Source organism: Staurois parvus, unplaced genomic scaffold (genome assembly GCF_062004578.1).
Source record: "Staurois parvus isolate SC_StPar_1 unplaced genomic scaffold, SC_StPar_1.0 ptg000020l, whole genome shotgun sequence".
Lineage (NCBI taxonomy): Eukaryota > Metazoa > Chordata > Amphibia > Anura > Ranidae > Staurois > Staurois parvus.
The window spans coordinates 3,642,127-3,657,096 of NW_028317816.1; positions in this window are offsets into that span (position 1 = coordinate 3,642,127).

The following is a 14,970-nucleotide window of genomic DNA, read 5'->3' on the forward strand; positions in this document are numbered from 1 at the left end:
GGAGGACACGACTGTCCACCCAAAGTGTGGAGAGACTCACGTTTGTGAAAATGAATCAGGCATGGATTAGTCTGGATTTCAAACCACCAGTTCCTGACACAACTGACTAAATCCGCCATGAATCATGCCCCAAACATGTGCCACTTTCAGGTCTCCTCACACTGCTGGTGTGTTCCATTTTTTGTCATAGGGTGCTGGCAGATTACGGGCCTCCCATAGCTGCTGCCAGGCCCCTAATCTGCCATGGGCCCCTATACCGCCTCCTCATGCTGCTGCCAAGTCCAGAGTCTCTCATGGGTCCCTGTACGGCCTCCCATTGCTGCTGTCTCCATCGCCACACTCTGCCATGTGCCACTTTCAGGTCTCCTCACACTGCTGGTGGGTTCCATTTTTTGTCATAGGGTGCTGGCAGATTACGGGCCTCCCATAGCTGCTGCCAGGCCCCTAATCTGCCATGGGCTCCCGTACCGACTCCTCATGCTGCTGCTAGGCCCGTATTCTGTCATGGGCCCCTGTTGTCGCTTGTTGGCATATTCCGCTCGTTCAGATGCTCCTTCTCCTGCTACTCCTCTTCACGGATTCCGTCAGCAGTCTTTCTTGGAATCCGTTTCCAAGAGACAACAGTTTGCGAGCACGCACCCGACGGTGCAGAAGCTGAACGTCCTCCTGTCCAAGTTGCTGCTGCCAGGCTCGTAATCTGTCATGCGCCCCTGTACCGCCTCCTCATGCTGCTGCCAGGTCCAGAGTGTGTCATGGGCCCCTGTACGGCCTCCCATTGCTGCTGCCAGGTCCAGAGTGTGTCATGGGTCCCTGTACGGCCTCCCATTGCTGCTGCCAGGCCCGTAATCTGCCATGGGCCCCCGTACCGACTTCTCATGCTGCTGCCAGGCCCGTAATCTGTCATGGGCCCCTGTACCGCCTCCTCATGCTGCTGCCAGGTCCAGAGTGTGTCATGGGTCCCTGTACGGCCTCCCATTGCTGCTGTCTCCATCGCCACACTCTGCCATGTGCCACTTTCAGGTCTCCTCACACTGCTGGTGGTTTCCATTTTTGTCATAGGGTGCTGTATGGCCTCCCATTGCTGCTGCCTCCACCGCCACACTGTGGCTCCACACTCTGGTTTTGGCCCCGTGACTGCCCAAATGAGTGAAGTGTGCGGTGATTCTAAGATCGACGGCACTCATCTGCATGTCATACTGACTGTCAGTATTATTTCTCTTCCCCAGCAGACTCCAAGGGCATTTAAATTAAAGGTACAGTGTTCTGCACTAATATAAAGTCTCTCTGAAGCCTAGAAACACCCTTTTATAAGTTAAATTCGCAGCGAATATATTCGACTCGAATCGAAATTTTTCCACGAATTCGCCGAATCAGTCGAATCGAATTTTTGAATACTTCGCTCATCTCTACCTATGACCTTGCGGGAACCAAGAACTTAGTGGTTCTTATTGATAAAACAGATACCCCAAGCAGGCCTACTTGATGCACTACCAAAGTTTCACTTGTCTTTCCCTGCTCTTTGCACTATATCATGATGCACAGAGTAGGGAAATCTGCTTTCATAAGGTCTGCTTGCAGATGCTTTACAATAAAAAAAATAACTTTTTCTTTGTCGCTGTGCATTAATATAACTAGGAGAAAGGAAAACCCTGGCAAAGGAACACCCCAGGTGCCCATTTCTTGTCTGCATTAAAGGAAACTCGACAATTTAAAAACCGGACAATATTTTAAAGTGGTTGTAAACCTCAGACATGAAATATGAACAAAGAACATCCCTCTATAGTGTGTCTCAATTTAGAGCACTGTGTCATTTCTCAATGCTGCTTCCTTTGTTATCAGCATGAATTATTTTCAATGCAATAATTTCTGACATATTTTCCTGCAAATGGTAACAGGGAAGGGACCTCCAACAGATTGACAGCCCCAACTCTGTTCCTGTGAGCTTGTGGAGGGCGGTGTGTCAGCTCTCAGAGCTCTCCTCACTGAGCCCTGCAAAGTATAATTTTTTTTATAATTCCTTTATTTTAAGAACGTTTCAACACAGAACAGATATGAGTACAAAAGTACATTGCAGTGTATCATAACTGGGTATTACACAAAAAACCTTATGTCAGGCACGTAAGAGCATTAGCCCAGGCAATACTGCAAAGAGCAAGTCCAGTGAGCAACAAGATATCACAGCCAGAGCCGCAGACGGTACCAGAGCAATGCCACAGTGTGCAATGGTCAGCTAAATAAAATTAGAAAGAAACATGGGTTCATACCAGGGGCGGACTTACCATTTGGAAACTCGGGCACTGCCTGAGGGCCCGGGGTCAGTAGGGGGCCCCATGAGATGCCCCTGGTACCTTTTTCATAGGCTTTTTTGAGTTTGGGAAAGGACACAGGGGCCCCATGATCACCTATTGCCTGGGGGCCCCATGAGTTATCAGTCCGCCCCTGGTTCATACAGCGGGTTCATCACAATTATGATGGGAGAGCCAACAAATACCAAATAATGGACACAAACACAGAATGAAGGGCTTACCCACACATACTGCAGAGTATAATTTAAGCTCTCCGCCCCCTTTTTTCTGAACTCCTCAGACAAGTTTTATAAATTCATCACTTTAAAAGGATGTAGAGAAAAGAGCGTTACAGGTAAACAGGTACAATGTATGTAGGAGGATCTGTTTCATCTCTGTGTTTCACCTGACTCCAGTCACTTCACTGGGTATATGCAAGAGTTAACAACCACTATAAATCCATATTATAGCCTCAGGGTTCCAAATCCTGGTGTGCTATAATAAGAAAATTCTTCCTTTTCGCAATACTTTTTGGTTTTGTTCCAACTTCTCTACCTCTTCTTGTCTCTCACATCCCCCTACTGGCCATTGATGTCATCCACCACAATGACAGGGTAATAAGAAGGTGTAGTTAAAAGGAAGTCAGCTTGACACTAACGAGGAGGTATTGGCAAAGGCAAGAATGCTGGCAGTATGGGGGAACTGCCTGCTGTCAGTCTAAATTAATTATTTAGGTGAAGTGTTACTATTAAGGAATTGCTTCAGTCTGTGAGTTAGCCAAATTACTTCAATTACTTCACTGGGAACAACACCGGAAGGATACCATCTTTTCACTTGCCAGTGACACTTGTCTCGGCACTGACTACAGAGTTACTTTGAAGGAAATAGTGTAAAACACTGATTTTCCTCCACCGGCTCTTTTACACACATTGCACAGTACACCTCAGCCTAAAGCCATGGAGGGACACTGATATGTACTTTACAATGCCTCGCACACCCATGGTCCAGTGGTCCTGGCCCAGTCCCTAGGAGGGTTCCGTTATGCAGAGAGCCCTAACATAGGGTTCCTGTAGCTTAGAAGGGTAGACCATACAGCCACCAATCCACCCCTCTGATGGAACCTCCATCACTGACCATCACCACCTCATCCGAGCTGGCTGCTCCTCCTTCTTTTTACCTCTTACTCTCCATCAGAGGTGACATGAAGGTTTACATTTTGTTCCCCATTCCCATTCGCTGCAGGAACTCACTTAGGTTCTCCATTCACACTAAAACAGACCAGTCATTGTTGCTAAATAAATGCATCGAGTGCAGTTTCTTTTCCTTCCACAGTAGTTTCCATTAGTATCATGAATGATGTAACAGTTTAACAGCCCTTCTTTCCCATTTTATATACTAAGCTGAGCTTGGGTTATGATGTTCTGCTCGTATCTCTAACTCGTAGTCATTTCCAATGAATGAGGCTTGGTCTGACCATATAGTCCCATTTCAGGGTCGCACTAAGGGGCAGTTCCATTTAGGTGAACAACTACATCTTTCTGTGTATGGTCCACATTCCCACAATCAACCAATCAACTTCCTCTCCTGGCCCAACCCTTTCTCACTTAAATATCCCCAACTATGGGAAGCACCACAGGCCAAATGGCATACATACCACAACATGTATACCCTAAAGCAGTGGTCGGCAAGCCGCGGCTCGCGAGCCACATGCGGCTCTTTACAAACTTAAATGCGGCTCTTCTGTGTGCCGGGCGCCCGCTCCCCTCCCTCCTCTCGGGCGGTCGCCCCCCTCCCTCCTCTCGGGCGGCCGCCCCAAAAGTCAGGACTGTGCAGCTGTCAGGATGTAGGCGGGGCAGCCAGGATGTAGGCGGGGCAGCGTGACGAACTCCTCTCCTCTCACAGTCCGCCCTGAAGACCAGAACGGTGCGGGAACACAGCGAGAAGAACGCGCGGAGCAAAGGTAAGTGAATTGACACAGGGGGGACTTAATATGGGGGATGAATTAATATGGGGAATGAATTACTATAGGGGGGATGAATTACTATATGGGGGATGAATTACTATGGGGGATGAATTACTATAGGAGGGATGAATTACTATATGGGGGATGAATTACTATGGGAGATGAATTACTATATGGGGGATGTATTACTATATGGGGGATGAATTACTATATGGGGGATGAATTACTATATGGGGGATGAATTACTATATGGGGGATGAATTACTATGGGGGATGAATTACTATATGGGGGATGAATTACTATATGGGGGATGAATTACTATGGGGATGAATTACTATATGGGGGATTAATTACTATGGGGGATGAATTACTATATGGGGGGATGTATTTTCAGTTTTAAAAATGTGGCTCTCAAAATAAATTTCAATCTTGGTTTTGGCGAGATTTGGCTCAGTTGAAAAAAAAGGTTGCCCACCACTGCCTTAAAGTCACCAGGCATTAACCCCGCTATTAAATACAGTACACCCTCATACTACAAATACTACAAACAATATTGGCAGTACATGCTTTACGGTAACACAATGTACAAAAAAAATGTTATCAATGTAAAGTAACAGCAAAGCGGAAACATGTACTCAAAATACAGCAGCTCAACATACTGTAGTACAGGTGGTAAATGTACAACACAGTACATAAATCAAATATGATATGCGGGGTCCAGTAGGCTGACTCATTCCCCAGTGTCCAGGTGTCTTCTCCCAATTTGTAAAACCGGGCTAGTATTGCGGTGCACCATCAATGCAGTCCTGCTCTAAACTCAGTTCTTGGTAGACCATCTGAAAACACACATTGATGTTCAGCCTGTAAAAGAAAGGAGGACACTCCATTGACCACCAATGTTTGAAGGCCCTTCAGGGTGACCCTAAGTTTGGTGGTCAGTGAAGTGACACCTCACTTTGCAGTCATAACTGACTGGCTGACATAGTCACAGGATGCAACTAAGTCTCAGAGTCACAACATTGCCACCTACATATACTCCCCACCCCACCACCAACACAACATTACAATACACTGATATTACATGCTGGGAGTGGCAACATAGGTTGGCAGAGGGCAGGACCAGTAGGAATGGCTTCTGCCACTGCTGGGAATGTGGACAGACTAGAGGCAGGAGTAGTGGGTAGCATAGCGTCTCCTACTGTTTAGCAAATAGCAATCAACAGCAGCCTGTTAGGAAACATGATTGTGCGGATTGGTTGACAGTAAAAAATACTGTCTTTTTGCTGTTGCTCCTCCAAAACACTCCTGGGGGATTAAACCATTATTTTCTCCCATATTTATGCTCCAGTGTGCAGCAACTCTCAGCAAGCCTCACGCTGTGCTGTATGCGAACACAACCCAAGACACTGTTGTCTTGAAAAAACTGATTAAATTGGGACTGTCATGTCAAATCTGGTATAGTTGGTGTGTATGCATAAACAGCCTGTATCAAAGAGTCATGAAACTCTAGTAGGTGATAAAAAAATACTTTGGAGTTTTATAACACCACAGAGATTTCTCTAAATCTTTTTGCAACCTGGCTGATACTTCACTCATCTGTTGCCCACATATGCACCTCTTCAGTCTTTTGGCTTGATTTACACTGATAGGTTTTAGAAAAAACGTTCAACCGAACATTTGTTTAAACATTTGTACGAAAATTCTCATCAGTACATTTGGTGACTTGACCAATGTAATTTAAAAGGACTTTAAAAAGTTTGAACTTTTAACATTAGATTTTGGAGTGAATGAACTTTCCTGAAAGAAAACCACATTCACTGTTAGAAAATAATTTGTTCAAGAATACATTTCCATCCCGCTTCATTTCTCATCATTGTGGTTGAAAACAAATGTCGATTTGACCCCACTATTGATTCAAAAATTGAACAAAAGTTCTTAAAACAAAAATGTTCTAACACAGTTTTACCATTGTATGGCTAACTTTAGAACCTCCTTTCTGTTGAACCACCAGTGTGAAAGAGAGGCAGGCTGATTTACACTCAATAGATACCTATTTGTTTTCAGTTATTGCTTTTTGAATTTCCCTTTGTATGTTTTAAAGTGTTACTAAACCCACAACAGTAAAATCAGTCTGTATATGAAGTAAAGCATGCTTGTTATGCTTACTGTGGAACCTAAAAGGTTAACCCTTCTTTTACTGTCCCCAATCCATCTTCCATAGTACAGAGCAGCAGTGGCAAGCCTGCACATGCTCTGTTTGGTGTGTATTACTAGAGAGTTTTCTTTTTTTTGGGGGGTGGGGGTGCATGTGAACGGCATAGGGCCAATCAGCGCTATCCGGACAGTCAGAGGAGCATGAAAACTCAACCTACAAGATTAACCAGTTCTTAGCCGGACAAGATTAACCAGTTCATAGCCAGACATAGAAGTCACAAGGCTGCTATATACTGCTGATGAGAAAAGGTATATAGCAGTTTACATTTTCTAAACGACTTGCATTTACATGCTCTGTGTACTGTGGAAGACTAGGTTATAGTGAATTGCAAGGGAATGTGCTTAATAACACTTTATTATGTCTTATAAAAAACAATGCATGTCAAAACAATGCAAGATGTTTCTTTAAAAGAAGAAATATACTTTTTAAAATAATTATTTCTTTTTTATTATGCTACCAAGTAATATAGATAATATATTTTCAATATATACATGCAATTCTTCCTGCGGGTGAAAAATACTATACTTTTAATTTACCCTAAAGTGAAAGACTGATTTAAAGTCACTTTGGCTGCAAGAATGAGAGAGTTATTTAAGATTGTGGAAACAATTTTTTCTGTGTCACTGGTACAGGTAAATGTGCTGTAGCTTGAGGCCTTTTGTTTTATCATTAGCTTTGAAACCTCTCTGATATGTAGGACTATTTTTTCAAAAGAAAGATTAGCTGTTGATATTTGCTGCCTTCTCTCTGTTGTCTGGAAGTGCTGTTCTGTAGGTGCATTTTATCTAACTGCTAGATCAAAAACAAGGGCTTAAAAGAGAAGGCAGCATTTCCTGTTATTTGGAAATTGGATGTGATTTTGTTTCTTGCTCTGCACATTACTAATGTGAAATATTTGTCAGATGTGGCAGCAAGAGAGGAAACCGTAATAATGTTCAGTCATTACTTACTGAATTTAATGAGTGTTTAACAGCAAAATAAAATAGGAGGCAGCACAGGACTGCTTATGAAAAAGTTTTGATAGGCTTCCAATACTGCCTTGCAAAAAGTAGATTGTGCTTGTGACACGCTCTAATCTTGTAGCACTTGGTAGCAACAATTGCCGGCCTCTTAGCTCAGTACATAGAAGGATCATACCAGCCAAAATGAACTGTTTTTAGTAGATGCTACAGAGTTTAACAGTTTCTTATCAATTTTAAGGACTCCAGTGGTGAGATCTCTGCCATTTAGCTCCTGATTTGCATGTCTGTTATAGCCTAGGAAATTCCACCCTGTTCAATTTTAATTTATTTTATCATATAAAGAAGACAATAGTTGTGGTAGGAAAGAGGTAGCACAAAGTTGGGTGATAAAAGCACCTGGGAATAAGGCAAGGAAATCATATCCTGGGGTCCCCAGTAGATAAAATATTCCAGCTGGTAACTCTGCTATGGCTTCACTTGACAGGGTATTGGAGGGGTCTCTGTACATGTCATGATGCATCAAAGACCTTTGTAGGTAGTTAGCGATAAGTTTAGTAATTGGTGAGATATTACTGATTCACCGGACATGACCTGCTCATTTCAAGTGAGCTGCACTCAATTTTGGCATCCAGCAATGGGCACCTAAATTAAAGCTTGCCTCTAAAATAAATAATAACAGAGGTCTGCATGCCTCTTCCTAGCAACACACATTTTGAAATGTATGTGCAACCTCTGCAAAGTGCAGTTCTTAGGCTCTTGCACATGGCTGCACATCAGGGCATATTTAATTACGTCTGTCCCTGTGATGCCTGGGAGCCAAAGTTGCAACCTAATTCTGCCCATTGACATGTGCTAGAAAATATGCTGTTCATGTTTATATGCATGTGTAGTGCTACTCCTGTAGAAGCCACAGAAATACTGCACAGGTCCTCCCCAGTTACTTTACCTCACAGCCAGGCACAGGTCTAGGGGTGTTGGTTTTGTTGTTTTTATTTTTGGATAACTTGGATATGGATGAGGGTGATGAGTGGGATACTCCAAAAATAGGAACTATGTATATTGTGGACTTTATCTGATCTTCGTGGCAAGCTATGTTAGAGTAGTAGCTTGAAGCAAACAGTGGACAGTAGTAGAAAGTAGTAGTAGTAGTTGTAACTTTTTTAGAACCCCAGAGCAGTGCCCCTTTAAAAGTAGACCAGGTGGACAAAGTTCTTCAAAACACCAGCCAGTATTCCCTTTGCTAGTCCCTCAGCTGACTTCCTAGCACCAGAGGGGGTTAAACAGCACACAGTCTTTAAGGTCTCTCAGGGATGTCTGTACTCACAAGGCCCAAGAGCAGCTGGATGCTTTCCTCCATGATATCAGACCAGATCTGCAGCAGACAGCCCCTCAGTCAGCATAGCAGAACCTGGGTCTCAGCATTCAGGCCCTCAGGTTGCCCACCTGAAGGTGCATGGCAGTAGGTGCCTAAGAGGACAATGTGTCCTCTCAAAGGCTGGATCAGTTCTGGACAAGAAAGAACACAGAGCCCCGTGTGCTCACTGAATATATACAGTTACCCGGCATGCCTTAGAGCCCCTCTTTCTTGGATAGGCTAAGGCTGTATTCATGCTGCCATCTGCTTAATGCCACACCTATAATCCAAAAACTTCTAACGTTTCCTGGATACAGATGAAGCTAGGCAGACTGGCAGCAGCTGAACACACAGAGTAGACCTAACTAAATGATCACAGTTCACCAAGTACAGTAAGCTGACTATGCTTTTTTCTAACAAATATTTACAGCCACTCTGACTACAGAGTGACAACTAAATTTACCTATCAAAAACACAAATAATTCTATCTATCTAACTCTAGCACCTACCTAGGAGGGTGCTACACATGTAACCACAGGCACTTTTGTTTACACATGCACATGCATTGGGTGTTTTTTCCATAATGTAAAATTTTTACCTAAGTGCATTTACTAGAAAGATGTGGACAGGTAGCTTTCTCTGACAGAGCAAGCTCTTCTTGTCTCTTCTGCTAAAAATGTTTCTCTCTTGCCTGGCAGCTTTTTTTTTCTAAAGCCACTTTCATATGGGTGTTTTTGCTAAGAAAAATGGATTCAGTTTACATCTGTTAATATTCATCTTCTGTTTAGTTCCATTCTAATTACATCATTTGTTTTGATCCATTTAAATCCGTTTTTCATCCATTTTTATTTTTTGTTTGTCCACTCCTGTTTTTTAAATGGAACAAAAATGCAGACTTGTCCTGTTTAAAAAACAAAAATAGACCTGCATGGAAGCCAATGAAAAACTGATGTAAATGGGCGATGTCCATTTACATCCATTTGCCCATAGGACGAAAAATGGACAGACAGAACGCCTGTGTGAAAAGGGCTTAATTGTAAACTAAGCCACATACATATGTGCAGTTCATTGCACTTTCTTGGCATGCCTTTGGTGCCAGTTATGTGATCCTGTATGGTCAAGCAAGACAGCTGAAGCTTCTGAGCCTAAAAGTAGATCAAAAGAAGATGGAAGTGCTAGTGGTAGAGTGTGGACACTGCATTGTTGGAGGGGTTGTATTGAAAGGTATGTGTGCAAATATGCACATGATGGCAAGAACTCCTAGAGGCCCCAAAATCTTTGTTCAGTTTAGTGCTACCTTATTAAATAACGAGCTACATTAATGTGTGTCTTTTTATGTCTGCCTGAAGTTAAGCTTCAGAGGTGGAGGCTCCGTTATTGTTTACTAATTTATTACTTTAAAACTACTAATTTATCATGGACCCAGATAAAGCACACAGAAGGGAAGTTTGGACTCTCTAGACTTCTTCGGCTACATGCTTACAGTGCCTTCAAAAAGTATTTATACCCCTTGAAATTTTCCACATTTTGTCATGTTACAACCAAAAACGTAAATGTATTTTATTGGGATTTTATGTGATAGACCAACACAAAGCGGCACATAAGTGTGAAGTAGAAGGAAAATGATAAATGGTTTTCAACATTTTTTTACAACTAAATATCTGAAAAGTGTGGCGTGCATTTGTAGCCAACCCCCTTTACTCTGATACCCCTAACTAAAATCTAGTGGAACCAATTGCCTTTCAGAAGTCACATAATTAGTAAATAGAGTCCACCTGTGTTTAATGTAATATCAGTATAAATACAGCGATTCTGTGAAGCCCTCATAAGTTTGTTAGAGAACATTAGTGAACAAACAACATCATGAAGGCCAAGGAACACACCAGGCAGATCAGGCATAAAGTTGTGGATAAGTTTAAAGTGGGGTTAGGTTATAAAAAAATATCACAAGCTTTGAACATCTCACAGAGCATTGTTCAATCCATCATTCGAAAATGGAAAGAGTATTGCACAACTGCAAACCTACCAAAACACGGCTGTACATCTAAACTGACAGGCTGGGCAAGGAGAGCATTAATCAGAGAAGCAGCCAAGAGGCCCATGGTAACTCTGGAGGAGCTGCAGACATCCACAGCTCAGGTGGGAGAATCTGTCCATAGGACAACTGTTAGTCGTGCACGCCACAAATCTGGCCTTTATGGAAGAGTGGCAAGAAGAAAGCCATTGTTGAAAGAAAGCCATAAGTTTGCGAGAAGCCATGTGGGGGACACAGCAAACATGTGGTAGAAGGTGCTTTGGTCAGATGAGACCAAAAGTTAACTTTTTGGCCTAACAGCAAAATGCTATGTGTGGTTGAAAACTAACACTGCACATCACCCTGAACACAACATCCCCGCAGTGAAACATGGTGGTGGCAGCATCATGTTGTGGGGATGTTTTTCTTCAGCAGGGACAGGAAAGCTGGTCAGAGTTGATGGGAAGATGGATGGAGCCAAATACAGGGCAGTCTTTTTGAAGAAAACCTGTTAGAGTCTGCAAGAGACTTGAGACTGGGGTGGAGGTTCACCTTCCGGCAGGGCAATTACCCTAAACATACAGCCAGGGCTACAGTGGAATGGTTTAGATCAAAGCATATTCATGTGTTAGAATGGCCCAGTCAAAGTCCAGACCTAAATCCAATTGAGAATCTGTGGCAAGACTTGAAAAGTGCTGTTCAGATGCTCTTCATCCAATGTGACAGAGCTTGAGCTATTTGACAAAGAAGAATGGGCAAACATTTCACTCTCTAGAGGTGCAAAGCTGGTAGAGACATCCCCAAAAAGACTTGCAGCTGTAATTGCAGCGAAAGATGGTTCTAAAAATGTATTGAGGGAGGCTGAATACAAAAGCATGTCACACTCTTCAGATATTTATTTGTAAAACATTTTGAAAACCATGTATCATTTTCCTTCCACTTCACAATTATGAGTCTCTTTGTGTTGGTCTATCACATAAAATCCCAATAAAATACATTTACAACTTTGGTTGTAACATGACAAAATGTGGAAAATTTCAAGGGGTATGAATACTTTTTCAAGACACTGTATATCAGGTTAGCGACTCACCAAGTACTTAATCCAGGATAAGTACACAGCCTTGAAGTCTTCATCTTTAAAATTCTAGTAAGTAATGAGTAATGGCAGTGCCCATATTGTTATCTTCACAGGGGCTACTAGAAATCTGCTATGAAATTGTTCCCTGCTGAGACATCAAAGTAATAATATAAATATTAAATATCATTAAATATCAAAGTATATTAAAGTCAAAATTATTCTGCTGCCTTTGCTAATTTAATTACTTAAGGAGTTACGTAGAATTTTCAGGAGAATGGAGCAACTTTGTAGTTGTGGCCACTAAAATATCTGTACAGCTGGAATCTACAAGGAAGATTTTGCTTGCATTACATTTTTCTGTATCGGAGTTTAAAAATTTTCACGTTACAGCAATTTTTTTTCTGTCTTGGGTAAAAGTTCATCAAGTTTAATCTGACGCGCACATACTATACCTCAAAGAGAAAACATATATTTAGCAGACACCTTAGTCTTTCATCTGCTGGTTTCTCTTGATCACATAGATTTTCTTTTGGGTTTCAAAGTCCTGTTTTGAATAGTAAAGTACTTAAAATAATCAATACTTTTGTCGTCTTCAATATTCCATATCTAGCTAATGAGGAGTAAGACTTGAAAAATGCAAAACAGTAAGACATGCAAATACTAAACTGCCACTCATGATTAAAAATGATACTTTCATTGAAAATAAATAATATAAAAAAGGAAAATGTTAGAAATATAGAGTAAAATATGAAAGACATCAAAAGATATTTTGCACCAATTTATTATATATTTATTGTAAAGATTGCTTTTTAGATTCCCCAAGCAGATAAAGAAAATGATACTATCAAAATCTGTTCCATCAGCTATTTTAAAGAACTTCTTTCTGCACAATTCAACAGCTTAGCTCTCATTTCTAGAAGTGACCGTTCCACCTGGCCTTTGACGTATGCAAAAAGCAATAACTCATAATTTTTACAGGATGAGCAAATTAGGCATGTTAGCTATGACTGAACAGCTTGGCTACACAATGTTCATGCTCTGCGAGAAGACAGATAGCAGCACCCAACAGGAAAGTACCTGGGTCTCTGGTGACAGATTTCAGCAGAGATTTTATTCGTTCACTTTACACCTGTGAATTTGTAAGCAGGTGCAGTTAGCTTGCCTGCCATAATCTGGTAAAGGGGAATATTATAAGTAAGTGTTAGCGCCCCTTTTTAGAGAAATCCTTTCTCTAGTGATGTAATGAGTAGAATTAGTGCATATATAAATGCCAGCTGTTGGTGGAGCCCAGTTAGTCCAGGGTATGGGAACAAAGAGGGATACTTTAAACGCAGTTGGCCAGCTTAAACATGTATTGCAATATGTGTAAACCAAATATCCCTATTTATTTCAAAGTCTGCTTGAAAGGGTATTTACCAGAGGGTCCTTCAGAATTTCTAGGCTATGGGAACAGGACACCCCACAGCTGCAAGATGGGATCTTGAACTGAGCTGATCCAAAGGGCCCTCTACAGGGCTGAATTCCCAGGTGTGGTGATATAGACCATAGGAGTAATAGCTGTAGTCATCCTGTTTCCCCTGACCTTCTTCCGCAGATCCTGTAGCGAAGTACTTGTAGGTGAGTAATGGCAGAAACCTGGAAATGAGAATCTGGGAGTGGGCCTGGCTGGGCAAGGCTATAGAAAGGATATCAGGAAGAGACTGGTATACTAACAGAAGCACCTTGTCCCTCTGATAATCACCTGTGGATCCTGTGATGAAAACCTAGGGCTGTGGATTTATTATACATGAGGAAGTGGTCCCAATTTTATAGTGCTCCCAAGGAAAGAAATGGAGGAGTGGGAAGATGGCTTAACTAAAAGATGTGTACTTGTTCTCTGCACTGAAGTTACTGCTACAAAATGTTTAACCTTGCCAAAGATTCTTATTGTATGTCAAATGTGAAATGTCATTGGAAGTTATGTGAAGTTGCAATAAAGTTCTATAAATGAATTTGTGTGTGGACATTCCTTTATTCTGAATATTGAGGCCTTGGGCTGGGGTGGTTACGAGCAGGCCTCTGGCCAGGAGATATGTGTCCATTCTGGCAGCTACAATGGAAGGCAAGTGGGTGCTTTACCTAAGAAGACATGGGGCAGGGCCTATGCGACTTGGCATTAACATCTTCCCAATCACATCCCCCATGCAAACTGTTGATAGCATAATTTCTTATATTTAGCAGCTGGTACTGTAAATTTTGGCTAAGTAATAGAGTTGCTCTCCACCTCGTTCAGTCAGAGAATGCTTTGCGTTCATTAAAAATATGCTTGAGGTGGTAGTAGACATATTTGTGTGCTATTATTGCAAACAAAAACAATTGTGTACTATCTATGATACTTTTTTTATTTGCACTAACATCCACATTTTCAGGACAGGCTTTTTGGAGGGAAGGCTGTCCTGAACATTCGGATGTTAATGCAAATAGAAATAAGGTATCACAGACAGCACTCAATTGTTTTTATTCAGAAAATGCAGCCAACCTGTGTTTCCAGCTTCCAGGGTCATCATACTGTTAGGGTATATACATACTTACACTGGACCAAGCTGGATCGGTTTAAAGCAGTATTAAACCTAAAACCAAAAATGTAATGTATTGCAGTTTACCAATCATTAGGTGATTATTAGTTTTCTTTTTTTAATTAGTTTTGCTTTTTCCCCCTTTGCTTTCATTTGGGAACTGGTCAGTAACACATCTCCTGTATTAGAATGCCCCCACTGTGGATGAATGGGCACAGCTGACCGCAGCATTGTCAGACTGTAGGGGAAGGGAGAGTAAATTTACTAGCAGATTTATTTACACTAACAAACTGAAGCCAAACTCCATCTAACACTTTATGATCCGTTATAGAAAACTGTTTATTTTTCTTTTGGGACACAAGTTATAACATAAATAAATATATAAAAGCTGATCATTGTAAGCACCTCTGCCAGTGCTAATGGTTTGTATTATGCCCGTTAACTAATACATCTGGAAGGGAGCTTGTTCTTTTGAAAAACAGCAGAATTACTGACAGGACCACCAGATGAGAATAGAAGAATGAAAGCCTAAAAAAGAAAAAT